The following is a 15,214-nucleotide window of genomic DNA, read 5'->3' on the forward strand; positions in this document are numbered from 1 at the left end:
ATCATGAGATCGGAAGGCAATGTCTTAGGAGCCTTGCTGAATTTCTGCAATACACCTTGCAGATGGTATTCGATTTCACTCATCCAGGCAAGTGGGAAGTGTACATCACACTTCTGACTTGTGCCTTTCAGGTGGTGAAAAGGCTTTGCTGAATTACTTGCTGCAGTATTCCAAGCCTCTGACTCACTATGTTTATTCCACTATTCCAGTTCATTATCTGGTGAATGGTGATGCCCCAGAATGTTCAGGATGGGCTGCAGCACTGCCTTTGAATGCCAAGGGACAACAGTTTGATTCTCTTTTGCTGGAGACCGTCATTACCTAGCACAAATGTTAATTGCCACTCATCAGTCCACGCCTGGATATTGTCCAAATGCAGCAAAACTAGGTCATGGTCTGTTCTAGAATCTAAGGATTCACAAATTATGCTGAACGCTGTGCAATTATTAGCAAATTGCATGACTGACATTCTGATGGAGGAAAGATCATCGATGAAGCAGCTGAAGATATTTGGACCAAAAACACTATCCCATTGATATCGACACACCTGATGTACTGAAGATGAGATGACCGACCTCCAACAATCGTAATCATCTTCCTCGTGTTAGGGATGATTCAACCAGCGGAGAGTTTTCTCCCAAGTTTCTGTTAACTCTAGTGTTGTTAGGACTCCTTGATGCCACATTTGGTCAAGTACCCATTGATTACAAGGGCAGTTGCTCTTATCTCACCTATTACAATCCCACTAATTCCCACATGTATTTTTTCTCCCTCTCCAATTGTGGCAAGCTTGCATATCACTTTTTTTTAAATTGTAAAATGCCTCTAAATGCTTCATAGCTTTAGTATCAAACAAGGCTTTCAAGAACTCCATCCTCTTCTCAGTTTCTCAATCTCAGCTTATACCTGCTACATTATTTTCCACATATGATCTTTTGTAATTTACTGATTTCTCAAGGATTCCATATTATTATATTAAACAGAATCTCTGTTCATTCCATGGTGGTCCAGGAGATCCAACACCTAGCCACTGACCTCCCACCACATTCACTTTCCAAAAAGCTTACGATATACTGTATACAGTTTTGCATCAGACACCCTTTGAGACTACACATCTACATTTATGGACGATGTGGAAACCTGGAAGACAATGAACTGCTTGGACACCTGGATGAAGCAGGGTTTTACAAAAACATTCAAGGAAGAAGGGAACCCATGATGTTTTTTTAAATAGATATTTTTATTGAAAATTTAACATTTTTACAAGTTTACAAATAAAAAAACCCAAGTATAAACATTGATATACAATTAAATCTTAAATAAATAATAACCAAAATTTATCAAACAGAAAAAGAAAAAAGAGATTCCAAGAGAGAGAAAACAAAATTCAACTAACTACTAATCTAACCTACACCTAACCAGAGTGTATAATTAAGCCTCTTACATTATTCAGAGAAGAAAATAAAAACCGACGGATAACAGAGAAATTGAGTAGTGAGATACATGCTCGGAATGTGTTAACATCAGATCGTAACAAAACCTGTATTCGTGCGGGATTCTACTCCCAAGGGGCCCCGGACCAGCCAGGTTTGCCATCTCAGTTAAATAAAAGCCCTCTACTTATGTAATTCAAGAAGGGCTGCCATATTTTATGGAATATTTTGGTCTTTTGGTACACCATATTTGTAAGGAAGTCAAGGGGAATACATTCCATGATTATTCTGTGCCAATCTGAAAGTCCGGGGGGCCCTCAGCCACCCAGTTTACCAAAATATTTTTCCTTGCACAGAAAGAGTGAATTGAAAACAATCTCTTCCTGTGCTTATCCAGGGAGGGTAAGTTCGAAAAGCCCAAAAGGAGAGATACAGGATCCACTCTAATTTCCGTTCTTAAGATTTCTGTCAGAGCACTTGCTACTTTAGTCGAATATCTACAGATCTTATGACAGGTCCATAAGCAATGTACAAGAGTGCCCACCTCTATTTTACATTGGGACACATTGGAGATGCTCCTGCCTTAAATTTTGCCTATCGGTCCGGTGCTATATGGGCCCTATGAAGTATCTAAAACTGAATGGCCTGAGTCCTGTTGCAGATGGGAGATTCTTCTGGCATTTTCCCAAATGTCTTTCCACATTTCTATAGAGATTTCCAGTCCCAAATCCTGATCCCATGTTTTAAGCATATTGTCCATATCTCCCGATAGTTCATCATGTAATAAATGATAAATAGTGCTGAAGGAAGATACCCCTATTGGCCATAACACTCTACATTCTCTATCTGATTTATAAAGACTATCTAATAGCGTAGTCTTCTTTTGTATGTAATTTCTAATTTGGAAGTATCGAAAGAGGTCTCCATTAGGTAATTCAAATTTCTGATGCAGCTGTTCAAAAGACATCAGGACCCCTTCTTTAAACAGACCCCCTAAACAGTAGATATCACTGGATCTCCAGAGTTTGAAAGTGGCATCTGTAAGCCCTGGTTGAAATCCACATGCTCCCACTATCAGAGCATAGGGGGATATTTTATGTGAGTTGCCCTCGTTTTGCCGCATTATATTCCAAGCTTTAATTGTGTTTAGTATTATAGGGTTTTTACATTAATCTGTGATGATTTTCCTCTTGTCTGAAAACAAGAGGTTAAAAGAGGTTAATAAGTCTAATGAGACAACTACTCCTGGGATCTTTCCCTGATGGCAGGCTTGAATCATATTCAAAACCCTTCTAATATTATTGGATGATCTACGGCCCTTAATAAACCTAGTCTGATCCTCCTTTAGGATGTGTGGCAATACCCTTTCTAGCCTCAATGCTAACGTTTTAGAGGGGGTTTTAAAATCTACATTTAGCAAGGATATTGGACTGAATGACACGCAATCTTCTGGGTCCTTTCCTTTTTTTTGAGGATGAGAGATATTCGCCTCTTTCAGGGAAGGCAGGAGGCAGCCCTGACTGTATATGTAGTTATACATGTCCATAAGTGGGTCAGCTAATATTCCTGTAAATTCTATATAGAATTCTGCTTGAAAGCCATCTGGGCCAGGCGCCTTACCGCTCTGAAGTTGTCCGATTGTGTCAAGTATTTTTTGGCTTGTTAGGGGAACATTCAGGACCAATACCTATGCTGGAGTTAGATCCGGAAAGGTCAGGTTTTTAAAAAATGACTACATCCTCCTAGCTCTGTCTTCGCAATACTGTGATTTATATAACTCAGAATAAAATTTTCTAAAGATTGCGTTAATCCTTTTATGATCATGAGTCAGAAAACCAGTACTTTCCTTGATAGACGTGATAGTTTGAGGGGCCTTTTTTTTCTTTGCGAGAAATGCTAAGTATCTACCAGGTTTATCGCCAAATTCATATAACCTTTGTTTTGCAAATAATATTTCTCTCTTAGCCGTTTAGGTAAGTGTGGTGTTTAGAGCTGTCCCAAGGGTCATAACCCTTTGTAATTTGATAATAGAAGGTCTGTCAGCGTAGAAGAAAGTGAGGACTGAAGATGCTGGAGATCAGAGCTGAAAATGTGTTGCTGGAAAAGCGCAGTAGGTCAGGCAGTATCCAAGGAGTGGGAAAATCGATGTTTCGGGCCTGAAGGGCTCATGCCCGAAATGTCGATTCTCCTGCTCTTTGGATGCTGCCTGACCTGCTGCGCTTTTCCAGCAACACATTTTCAGGTCTGTCAGCATATGCTGTTTCAGCCGCTTTTAAGCGAGCTTTGAGCAGACGCTCTTGTTCTCCCTTTAATTTTTTCTGGGTCGCTGAGTATGAAATGATCAAACCTCGCACGTAAGCTTTGATGGTCTCCCATATCATTGATGAGTTGCTAGCCGTACCTGAATTAATTTCTAAAAAAGTTTTAAATTCTTGAAAAAAGTACTTTACAAATTTACTATCTTTCATCAGGAAGGGGTCCATACGCCAATGCTGGGGCGGGGGGAGGATGTCTCATTGTTCTTCGCCTTGATTTCCATATATACAGCAGCGTGATCAGAAATTGCTTTACTGCCTATTTTACAGGACGATATGGAATTTTTTAAAAATCGAGGGGGCAAAAAACATATCAATTCTGGTTTGACATTTATGTGGATTGGAGTAAAAAGAAAAATCTCTGCCCTATGGGCGAAGGCATCTCCATACATCTACTAGTCCTAATTCTTTGTTCAAATCCACCAATTGTCTAGATCTAGGAGATACTCCTGCAGTACTCTTGGGAATCCTAAAATCTTCCCCTATAATTGTATGATGAGCACCAAGAACCATCAAGTTTGAGAAGGCTTCCGTTATAAATTTAAAAGATGTGCCGGGGAGGGCAATACAAATTTAAGATCCCATATTCCTCTCCATTTATAAGGGCTTTAATCAGATTAGTCTTTTATATGATTTAGGATTTTGAAAGGGAAATTCTTCCAAATAAGAATAACAACTCCCCTACTTTTTGAGCTGAAGGAAGAAAAGAAGGCCTGATCAAATCCACCCTGTCGTAATTTCAAATGCTCTTTATCCAATAAGTGTGTCTCCTATAGGAGAGCTATATCAATCCTTTCTTTCTTGAGTTTGGATAATATTTTCTTCCTTTTGACTGGTGAATTATTCCCCTTGACATTCCAGGTGCACTATTTAACAGACTGATTAACCATAATCGTCCAGGCAAGTCCGAGACCCCTCAGGAAGGGAAACACTATCCAGAATATCCCGAGCATAGAGCATATAAAATTCACAAAAACGAAGGCTCTTTAATACACTCACATCAATATAATAAAAAACTATTTCTAAATAAAAAAAATATAAAACGTACTTAAATGGAGATTTTCCCCTTTGTTCCCAAGGGGCATCACTTCCTTTCCAAAAGTCCCTCATATCCTCTCCCAACCAGTGCCCCACCCTTGACCCAGGCACCCCACGATAGGATGAAAAAATTTAAAATATACTACAGAGCTACAGTTAACAGTTACCCCCCTCCCCCACCAGAATCCATGATTTTTAAGCAAATAAGATCTTCAATGTAACATTTAGTCAAAAAGGGTGGCGCTAGAAAAGCGTAGCCAGTCAGGCAGCATCAAAGGAACAGGAGAGTTGATGTTTCGAGCACAAGCTCTTCATCAGGAATGGGGGGGGGCAAGGGGGCTGAGAAATAAATGGGAGGGGGTGGACAGGAGGTGTGGGGAACACGATAGAGGTGGAGGGGTAAAGGTGGTAGGTTGGAGCAGATAGGTAGGAAGAAAGATCAACAGATAGAACAGTTCAAGAAGGCAGTATCCATACCATACTCTGCACCAACCTATCACCATCAACCCCACCTCCATCTCCACTTCCATCTACTTATCACATCCCTAGCTATCCCCCCTTCCCCCAGCCCTACTCCTCTCCCATTTATCTCTCTGCCACCTTGGGCCACCACTCTGCCTCCCGACATTCCTGAAGAGCTTCTGCTTAAAACGTCAACTCTCTTGCTCCTCAATGTTGCTGCTGACCAGCTGTGCTTTTCCAGCACTGCGCATTTTGACTCTGATCTCCAGCATCTGCAGTCCTCACTTTCTCCTTAAAGTAGCTTTTAGGTCATTACAAATGAATTTGGAAGAAACAGCCAAGTAACGCTTTTAAGAAGCTAAGAGATGGGGTTAATTGACCTTATTTTCTGAAAAACCCAGTTTTGGAAGAGAGAACGGACACCTGAGCTGAAAGTGGACTAGCAACCATTTCTGGGCTTAGTTTCTGTTTTCAATGCCTAGGGGTTCAAAAGGAAGAAAACTTCCAAAGCTTGTACCAGAGCTGCAAGTCTCTCTGTCTGTCTCTACCCCCACCCACCCCACCCCTCCAAGAAATTGGCAACCCGATAATGTTTCCACATCTTATTATTTTGACTGCCTTGTAAACTTTGAGAAGCTGACCTATGACTATTTTCTACACACATGGAACCATATTATATTTCATCAAAGTTGAAACTTGTTTAGAAGACCTTGCTTTAGCCTTTGATTGTCAGCCACAAGAAACCCATAGGCACAGAAGCCCAGTGGATCATGAGGATTCATTAATTTCTATCCTTAGTTTTTCAGCCCACTGGGCAATAAGAGTACTTTTTCTTTTGCTTGGTAGAGTCTTTGTTGTCTTATGTCGAGTGTGTTTTTGTTTTGGGATTAAATGGGATATAGTTCTAATTCCAGATTATAGTTTTGAGATTAACAAGGTTTGCCACTTGTTTTTAGAAATTAGTTTTGTGGTACCTTAAACAGGTTAACTTTGATTTAAAAAAAGAAATCTGGTGAAAGTCCCTTTTATTCTACATAGGAGTACAAAAGGGAATCAACACATTTATACTAACGATACCACTAACATCGCTCAATTACCAGTACATCCTTCCCATCCTAGTTGCAACAAGCGAAACAGATTAACTGAACATTTCACTGAACGCCTCCTTTCTTTAAGCAAGAGTAACTCCAAGCACCCCGTTGCATTCCTCAAATTCTATGTCCCACTCCAGATCTATCCCTGGCCTCCTGTACAGTTTCAATAATGCTCAAAAAATGCTATGGAGCCCTTTGGTATTGGGGGTTGAGCTTCAATGCCCTATTCATTAGCAAGAACTAATTTTCTGTCATATTTTTGACACCTCCTGAGTCAGCCATAATTTTCAAGCTCAATTCCATGCAAACGTCTACCCAACCCAAACTGTACTGTTTGCAATATATTTACAAAACTGTTATTGTACAGAAAACGGTTTGGCCTATCACGTCCATGCTGATCCTTGTAAGGAACAATTCCATATCCCTACACATTCCTCCTTTTCACATATTTAGAATATATGGAAACTTTACATCTCAGTAGGGGGCCATCCTGTTTATTAAACGTACTATGACTAACAAACGAGCAACCTAACCCTTCTCACAGTGCCCCCTCCTTCAGCAAACAGATTAAGTATTCTCAATCACATACTCCATCTGCTCAACCATTGCTCCTGGACACTGTTCCTGTTCTCGAAGCCTTCGATTTCAGCATCAGGTTTTGAGCTTTCTGCCACCATAAAGCCGCACTGAAACTCTTCTGCAAAATCCTTTCGTCTTGCTTTATCTTTATCCAGCTCCTGGTGTCATCAAAAACTGTCAATGCTTCTACCTTTTCTAACTTTTTCATTAACGTTCCTTGTGAAATGACTCAGTGTTGCACTGAACTCTTCGTACAAGTTTTTTAAAAAGTTGAGATTGTTAAAGAGCAACCAGCGAAGAAAAAAAGCAAAAGGCACAGTACAGTGGCTCTCTAGAAAGATCCAAATACAGTACACTCCTAAAGCACTGACAAAAAACTCTCGTATCCCTTCCGTACCAAAAGGTCACAAATTAAGCACTCTTAAGCCTCAATAAGTTATAGGCTGGTGCCGGATGCATCTTTTATTTATCACATACCTTACAGACAAAACTGCATTTGAACTCAAAATGTGAACTGCTCAACAACAGATGTACACCGCAGAATGCGAACGATATGCAGCAAACCAAATGTGGGTTCAACACTTTTTAAAAGTATCAAAACAGAAATTAATGCAGTTCTTTGGGGCAATACAATAGTGGGACGACTAACCCAAAATCTAAAACCAACAGTTGTTTGGGGCAAATAACTGCATGTAAACTTATGACATGCAACACAGCTAGGGAACGAGGGTGACATTCGCGCAAGTTATTGCAAAAACGAGATCGGATCCACAATTTTCAAAACCACAGCAAAACAACTATTGCATTCATTCTACAAATGGCAGCGGTCAAACCTTAACTGTCGGTCAAGTAGGGATTTTCAGTTGTTATTTTTCCTCTACGAACAGCGTCCCAGTTTCAGTAAAGCTGCATAAGCAAACTGTTGCAAGCGTCTGAACAGTAATCGCGAAATTTAAAAACACGACAGCGCAAAAACTTCATTCAGAAAGTCCCCATTAAAATGAAGTTGTTTTGTGGGGGGAGAAGAGAAGAGTTTTGCAAACCTCAGCGTGATAATGTGGGCGAGGCGAATATTAGCCGCGGGTCTTTAAAAGCGGAATGACTGGGTGCTCGACACGCCGCTGCTGTCAAGAGACACCGTTACACAGCCAGCAGCAAGGGGAATAGAGAGATCCGCTCAGAAAGAAAAACAACTAAAAAGAAACTCACTATCCCTTACGCAAACACAAATCAGATGGAGGAATTGGCTGATGGGCAACATTCAGGGTGATTTCTTTCCGCTCTTGTACTATTTGGCAATTCCAGACAAGGCATCGTTAAACACACATTGCGGGGAGAAGGAAAAAGAAAACGAAAAGAGAAACCACCAAAAAAAATAGTAAAAATTGTAAAAATCAGGGATCTCCACTCAAAATGGCGCCAACGCTGGTGGGGAGAATCAGACAGCGGGAGTAAAGGCCCCCTCCCCCCCCGCCTCGGCCGGTACGATAGTCCCGAAACCGACAACCCGTACTGAACCTCGGCATTAGCCCCCTGCCCACAGCGGTTACCTGCTCTCGGAGCTGCTGGCTCTCACTGCCGCTGTTGCTGTGTGAATATTGCCCGCCTGCCCGGGGACTGGGAACCCAACACCCTCGGTGCAGACAGCGGTAAACACACCGTGCGCGCACTCACACTCCACACTTGAAATTTTACTCGAGCGCGCGCTAAACTGACTGAGCTTCCACGACAGCTCAGGGGGGCGGTACTGACTGGCGCGCATCGTTCGCCCCCCCCCTCTCGAGCGGTGGGCGTCATTCCCACTGAGGAGGGCGGGGCCGATATGGCGGGCATCAATCACCCAGGAGGGGGCGGGGCCGAGGGCGGCCATCGATCTCCCTGAGGGGGGCGGGGCCAAGCGGCAGACGTCAGCCTACTATTAGGGGCGGGGTAGCAGTTCTGGTCACCTCTCCCCCACCTCCACTCCGCCCCCTCCCCGAAGCCAATCAATTCCTGCCTCCCGCTCTTTAAAAATCTTAAGGTGTGTCCCAAACCTTCAAGGGGCGCAATCTATTGGCTCGATTCCGTGTGTGACGTCAATCACTCTAAATCCCTGCTTTGTGAGTGGTTCAATTTTGTATCAATTATCTATTCCGCGACTGTCTGATATATTCTGGGTTAGAGAAAGTCTTCGTCTTATACTGTGCCCAGGAAAGAGAAATCAACAGGAAATGAATCTAAAGAAGTGACAGTTTGACTGTGCAGTGTTTAAATTGGAAAGCCAAACCTGTCAAAAAATAAACCATGTTATAGCATATGGACGTCAATATAAGATGCTGCAATTAATTAGGATTTGGACTAGCTGGTGTTAGACTAGGGTGTACAAAGTTCAAAATCACACAACACGACGTTCATTTGGAAGTTCTGTATGTGCGTGAGTCATACAGAGAGAGAGAGTGTGTGTGTGTGTGGTGCAGTGGGGTCATCTGTAATGTCACATGAACCCACGTTCCTGGTTGAGGCTATCCCCATGGGTACTGAACTTGGCTATCCGTCTGTGCTTGGATACTAGGCAATGTCAAAGGCATCTTGAAACTCACTGTACAAAGGATGCCCAGCTTCTGTTGTGACATTTCAGACTTCTTAAAGAAACTCAGTACCCAAAGGGCCAGTCGAACTAGGAACATTCCTTGTCACAATGGATGTGTCAGCACTGTACAGCAACATCCCCCATGTTGACAGCATCATGGCAACAGTCTCAGTTCTCAATACTGAAACAGCTACACAGTGATATCGAGGAGTTTCATCCTACCATCAAACTCACCATGGATTATTCTTTAATATCTATCTCATTCTTGGACACATGCACCTCACTCTACTGCAAACCCACGGATAACCTTATGATGCTACATTTCTCCAGCTTCAACCTGAAACATATTAAAACAGCCATCCCCTATGGACAAGGCCTACACATACACAGGATCTGTTCAGATGAGGGGAAGCGTGACAGGCACTTGGAAGTACTCAAGGATGCCCTCATAAGAACGGGGTATGATGCTCAATTCATCATTGTGCCACAAAGAGAAACTGTAATGATCTCCTCAGGAGACAGACATGAGCTGCAACCAACAGGCTCCTCTTCATCGTCCAGTACTTCTCAGGAGCCAAAAAAAAGCTCTGTTCTTTGCAACCTGCAACACATTATCAATGAGAATGAGCACCTCACCAAGACCTTCCCCACACCTCCCGTGCTCGTCTTTAAACAACCACCAAATCTCAAATAGAGGCAAAGTACATTGGCAAGACTGAGCAGAGGTTACGGAAATGCCTGAATGGACACCACACAACAATCAACAGAGAGGAGTGTTATTTCCCAGTTGGAGAACACTTCAGCGGTCCAAGACATTCGACCTTAGACCTTCAGGTGACCATGCTCCAAGGCAGACTTCAGGCAAAGTGGCCAAGCAGAGGCTGATAGCCAAGTTTGGTATCCATGGGTTGGCCTCAACTGAGACCTTGGGTTCATGTCACTCTAGAGGTGACCCCATTGCACTACACCCTCACACTCACACACAAACACACACACTCCTACAGACCCATACACTCGTGTAGACCTTCTCTCACAGACAAGCTCTCTCTCATATGCTGATACATACACATGCATACTTGCACCCATACACCAACACTCTCTCAGACTTATACCCCTTTACACTCACACTCATACTGCTCCCCCCCAACACACACACCCACATGCACACATACACAAATAAGTTTGTGAGGTGAATTTATACTTATAGAATTACGTTTTATTTTGCTCAAAAACTGCATGAATCCATATAAGATTCTGTAAATCCCTTTTTTTTAAGAAATATCCTCACACCTTCAATGCATTATCTGGGCCAACATGGCACCTATTGTTAAAATTCACTTGAGAATGTAACTTTCATATGTAAGTCCCAGATTTTTTTTTAAGAACTGAAACCAACATAGCCATTCTAAACGATACGCGACATAGCAAGCAAAGCAGGTCTTTTTCAATATATAATTTGAGTTGCATCACCCTGTAAACTTTTGCTTTAAATTCTGTGTGCTACTATCTTATACCCCACAACCAGCTGATGAATCTGCAGGACTTTGAAAGCTAGTGCTTCCAAATCAACTTGGTTTGTACTGCTGCCTCCTAGCACTAGGGCCTTAGGTTCAACGACTGTCTGAATTTACATATTCTACGTGGGTTTCCTCCCACAGTCCAAAGATATACAGGGCAGGTGAATTGACCATGTTAAATTGCCCATCGTGTTAAGCGCATTAGTCAGAGAGGGGTGGGTTGCTCTTGGAGGGTCAGTGTGGATCTGTTGGGCCGAAGGGCCTGTTTCCACACTGTAGGGAGTCTAATCTAATCACCACAATCTGGTGTTGTGTGGTTATTAGCAATTAATTAGTTGAAACTCACTGCAATAAATCCTGAATTTACACTTCGAGTCATATAGTTGCTCCTCAGGTCCCATTTGAATCTTTCTCCTATCACCTACTTGCCTCTCACTCTCCGCAGTTCATTCCTAAACTTCTCTCAATTCGGAATGTATTTAAATTGTAGGGTCGTGTTATTTCACTGTTGTTTGTGTCTTTTTGCTTGCAGTTTCATCTAACATTGTCGTTCTTTGTGGCTAGTGATTCCTACTGCTTCTCGCAGACATTTACATAATTGGAGTAAATTGTTATCATTAAGAAGCAATTTTTTTCAAAAAAATCAATACCTAAGGTAGTGCTAGCGCCCAATTACTGTCGGTAGGAAATTGGCAAGTCATATTTTCCATAAATCTTCGAATTAACAGCTGAATTGAACAGTAATTTTGCTGTTTATATTTAACAAACCAATAGGGTTATATCGACCACCATTCAAACCTTGAACTGTCACGTTCTCAATAATTCGTAAATGAACGCTTGACTGCTAATTCGCCTTGACAGCCAAGTCTCTAATATCCACGGGCAATGGAGCAAAACAGGGGACCTGCTGGTCATGTCACAAAGGCCTTCCAGTGAAAATAAATACATTTTGTTTTGAAAAGCATATTCGATACCCATAAGATTTAATATACACGTTTCATTAGTTCAATCCCGAGTTTGTGACCAATAATAATGTAAGCTATTTTGATATCTGTTGCTGATAACAAGTTGATAACATGTCGCAGTTTTAACAGGCCATACAATACATCAAAATGAAAAATAGCAATATATGAAAATAAGAAAGGAAAGGCTACGACAGACGTGGCAGAACGACAAGCATTTTTGACCCAGAGTTTCTTCTGCATTTCGACCCAAATATACCTGTAACTTGCGCACATGACCGCTATGCAGTTTAGAACGAATATGTATGTGTGAGATCGAGGTTCTCACGCAACTGTAACTTGTCCCCAAGCCGCCGTCATATACTGTCTGTCCATCCAACCTTCAGCACAAACACTCTGTCACCGCTCATCGCCAAACACTTCCAATTGCCGTTAGTCGGACTGTGGGAGAGAGGGCTCGACATTGCTACCAGATTTTCAGGTGTCTTCGGAAACGAACGTTTTTGATTTTTTAATTTCAGTGTTTTAGGAACAAGAATCTGGCGAAGGCCCTTCGGCATTCCAAGCCTGATCCATTATTTTATAAGATCATGGCTGATCTAATTGTAACTGTATTCCATATTCCTGCAGCCGGACGCCTAATAACCTTCCACATCTTTGCTTATCAAGACAATAACTACATCTTCCTTAAAAAAAATCACAGAAAACCTACCGGATACTAACTTAATAATCAGAACCCAAACTTAGAATAAATCATATGAAAACATTTAGTCTACATCTCAGTGTCTTCTTCCTAATTTACTTACGTTTTAGTGACACAAACAAATTGTTAATTATATCTTTTATTTTTCATCCAAGTCTTAGATGTATGAGGTTCCAGCCCTGATACATACAGCTTGTTGTATCCTTCCAATCTGAAAATGGCGGTTTGATGTTTCTGCTTCCTGCTAGCCAGCCAGTCTCTCGTCTATGTTAATATACTATCAGATACCCCATGAGTTTTTGTTTTCTGTAAGAACATTTAATATGACTTTTTAACATATATACTGGAAGTTTAAATAGAGTACATCCACCAATTCTCCTTTATATACAGTTCTAGTACTTCCTCAAAACATTCCAATAGATTGGTTGAATCAACATTCTTGATGTCCCAGCCAATATTTATCCTTCAATTAGCATTACAAAAGAAATTAGGTTATTATTTTGTAATTTGTATTTGCTATGCGTAAACTAGTTGTTGCAGATCTTACTTGAAAAGTACTCAATAGGTGAAATACTTGAATCGAATTGTAGAATCCCTATGTTGCAGAAATAAGCCATTCAGCCCATTGAGCCTGCACTGACCCTCCAAAGATCATCCCACACAGACAAAGCCCCAACTCCAGCCCCTTATCCCATTCCTGGAATCCTGCATTAACCATGTTTAAATACCTAGCCTGAATATCCCTGGGCACTGCAGGGCGATTTAGCATGGCCAATTCTTATCTGCACATCTTTGGCCTGTGGGAAGAAACAGTAGCACTAGGCAGAAACCCACACTAACACGAGAGAACATTGAAACTGCACACAGACAGTCAGGCAAGCTGGGATCGATCCATGTCCCTTACACATGACACAGCGGTGCCAACCACTGAGCCACCATGCCACACAGAAAAATCTGTCTCAGCCTTGAAATAACTGAATGAAATTACCCTAAAACCAAACACCCCAAATAGGACTTTTGATTAAATTAGATTCCCTACAGTGTGGAAACAGGCTCTTCAGCCCAACAAGTCCGCACTGACCCTCTGAAGAGGAACCCACCCAGACCCATTTTCCTCTGATTAATGCACCGAACACTATGGACAATTTAACACGGCCAATTCACCTAACCTGCACATCTTTGGACTGTGAGAGGAAACCCACACAGACACTGGGAGAACGTGCAAACTCCACAAAGACAGTCACCTGAGTCATGGAATTGAACCTGAGACCCTGGTGCTGTGAGGCAGCAGTGCTAACCACTGAGCCACTTGAACCCATAATCCCTGGATTACCTTATCCATTAGACCACTGGGGTTCACATTCAGTGAATGATCAGTGATTGTAAAAACCTTATTTAAATGAGTGGTTTCTAGTCTTAAATTTAAAATGATTGGTTAAATTATGACAATAAAAAATGTGCATGAAGTATGCAAGAAGACATAAATGAATTGGGAAAATGAGGAGATGCACTTAAACTCAGATTGCACCAAGTGTGCACTGAAATCAGTCAAATCTGCACCCCATGAGCTAGAAAGATGTGCTCCATAAGATCACAGAAGCATGAGTATGTCTTTCAGCTTCTTGAACTTCCCTGGCTATTATAGATTGTGGCTGATCATCTACCTCAGTGCCACACTCCTGTGTTGTTGCTACCTCCCTGATGTCACTAATAACTAGGACTCTATCAATCTCTGTCTTGAACTTACTTAATGACTGGGTTTCCGCAGCCCCTACAGTAGCGAATTCCAAAGATTCACTAGCTTCTGAGTGAAGAAATGCCCCCTCATCTCAGTCTTGAATGGATTGTCTTTTCTTCTGAGACTGTGTCCCATGTTTCTAGACACTACAGTGAGACGAAACATCCTTTTTGCATCTAATTCTGTCTATCCTTTTAAAGCTGTAAGCTTCTATTAGATAGCTTCTTATTCTTCTAAACTCAAGTGGATGCTTCTCTATTTCTCTTAACAGGACAGACCAGCATCCCTGGGTTAAGCATGGTTAACCATTAGTGTAGTGCTTTATTGTCCTTACACAAGGGGTCTAAAATTGCACATAGTACTCTTGATGCAGCTTCGCCAGTGCTCTAAACAACTGAACCAAAACATCTTTCCTCTTGGACTCATATCCCCTTGCAATAAAGACTAACACATTGTTTGATTTCTGATTTGTAGGTGTGCTTGCATCCTAGCTTTCAAGGACTTATGAACAAGGGCATTTTTGGACATCAAATCTTTTCAAACACTCACAATTTAAGAAATAGACTGAGCTTTTCCCATCTGTCAATGTTTTATTCCATCTGCCAATTTCTTGCATGCACACTCAGCCAGTCTAAATCTTGAATCCTCTTTACTCTCTTCTCAAGACTTACATTCCCACCAAATTTTGTACACATTGTGAATCTGGGGAACAAGTGAGTTACCCTATTGGTCACAGCCTACCAATTGGAGAAATTATTTATTTCCTATTCTCTACATTCTGTCTGATAACTAATTTTCAATCCA

General features: G+C 41.6%; 1 protein-coding gene across 14 annotated transcripts in view; it reads right to left on the reverse strand.

Moving 5' to 3' along the window:
• The window catches only part of epb41l2 (erythrocyte membrane protein band 4.1 like 2), a 211,670-nt gene extending 203,001 nt beyond the window's left edge, over positions 1 to 8,669 (reverse strand). For 5 of the 14 annotated variants that reach the window (XM_060851172.1, XM_060851179.1, XM_060851238.1 and 2 more), the window contains exon 1: positions 8,472 to 8,668. The gene's annotated coding sequence lies outside the window, so the exon portion shown is untranslated. Of the gene's footprint in view, positions 1 to 7,754; positions 7,797 to 8,471 lie in introns of those variants that run through there. The other 9 variants (XM_060851227.1, XM_060851221.1, XM_060851149.1 and 6 more) reach the window with 4 other exon arrangements.
• Between the last annotated feature and the right edge of the window lie 6,545 nt (positions 8,670 to 15,214).

This window comes from Hemiscyllium ocellatum, chromosome 3 (genome assembly GCF_020745735.1).
Source record: "Hemiscyllium ocellatum isolate sHemOce1 chromosome 3, sHemOce1.pat.X.cur, whole genome shotgun sequence".
Taxonomy (NCBI): domain Eukaryota; kingdom Metazoa; phylum Chordata; class Chondrichthyes; order Orectolobiformes; family Hemiscylliidae; genus Hemiscyllium; species Hemiscyllium ocellatum.